Here is a 1,611-nt window from a genome sequence, read left to right as displayed (position 1 = left end):
TAGCCCCCCCCGCCCGGTGCGCGCCCGCGCCGCCGCTCGCCCGCTCGGGCCGGAGCCGGGCCGGCAGCGGCCCTGCCCATGGCTGTCCTCTCTCCCGGAAGGTTCCAGGTGAGTAACTTTCACCGCTTCCACCAGTTTTCTGCCCTTTTCCTTTTTTTTTCGGTAATGCACTTTATCGATTCGCACCGCTGCCTTGCTGCGTCAGGTTGGTAGGAGAAGAAACGAGATTTTTCTAAGGTGCTGTCAAGAGCAGGACTTTAAACCACAGTAGCCTGCCTCACTCACAGAAACCTCCTCACACTTTTAAAGTCTCCGGGTGATGAGTCAAAGCAACCCGCTAATAACCCAAATTTGTTTAGTCAGTCATATGCACAGGCCAGCCGTATCTGCTCCCTTGCACGGAGCTTTGCTGACCCGAAAATCTGCTCCAGAACTTTTGAAGAAAACACTAAAACAGTAAAGGCCACTTAACCTTGTGACTTGAGCCGTGCTGACAAGGTGCAAGGAAGATTGATGAAAACACACTGGACTCCAGGCTTCTGTGACAGGGAGAGAATTGTCTTTTGGGTCTAGGGAGGATTCCCGGGCAGTTCTTACACTGCTGAAGGTGTGCCCCAGACAGAGTTTCCTTCATTCGGTTGCAAAATAGCAATGATAACACAGGTATACAGATTTAACTGTACAACAGCAGCAAGACCTTCTCTGAAGGACAGACATCCTGGGCCCACTTCTCAGTCCCACTTCTGACTGCTTCAGGAGCTTAGTGCCCCATACTTCCTCTCCTGGCAGGTTTCTGTGCTGTCTAAAAACATAAGGAGCAAACTGTAAAACAGTCAATAGCTGCATCATGTAGAAAGGAACATCTTCCCAGCTCCATTCCTAGAAATCTTATGTTCAATATTTGTGGTGGCACAAATAGCTCCTGCTTGCACAGGACATGATAGATCACCCTTATTCAGGATATTGATTCTGACATATCACACTTTGAAGTGAAGATCTCTAGCATGGTATTTTGCACTAAGAGCAGAATTAAACACAGCACAGATACACATTTGTATTTCCACAGAGTATTCAGAATTTAACTTTCTAGAAAACTGCATATGAATGGGTAAATACCTTGATACCAAAGATATCAGGCATACTCTGTCAAACACCTAATCCACTTTCATATTCATTGTGGCAACCATTTTTAACCAATGGGATAAGACTGCAAAAATTGTTGCTAGAAGGGAAATGGTTAAGGAACACAGAGCACAGAGTATTCCCACAGGCACACCCCATATCTGTGGCAAAAAGTTACTTACACTCCTCAGAGAAACAAATTGTTCAGAAAAAGACAGTGCAGCTATTTCAGAATGCAACGTTGCATTAGAGCATTTCTCTAACAGAGTGATGGAAAAGTGGTAGTGTACAGGCACAGCAAACACCTTTCAGTTGGGGCTAATAAAGTCATACTAGCTTTGTTTTATTCTTTGGTGAGAAACGTTTCTATAAACCCAAGTGTACATGTTAGATTAAACAGATTCTCAGGTATAGGAACAGATCACTGGCCTCAAGTTCTGGAGTGCTCTGCTGTGTGACCACAGCTAGTTCCCACTGCCTAACTCTGGT

The sequence above is a fragment of the Corvus kubaryi genome, unplaced genomic scaffold (genome assembly GCF_017639235.1).
Source record: "Corvus kubaryi isolate FWS band 111438036 unplaced genomic scaffold, C.kubaryi_AGA036_p1.0 37300, whole genome shotgun sequence".
Classification (NCBI taxonomy): Eukaryota; Metazoa; Chordata; class Aves; order Passeriformes; family Corvidae; genus Corvus; species Corvus kubaryi.
This window is presented reverse-complemented; position numbering follows the sequence as displayed.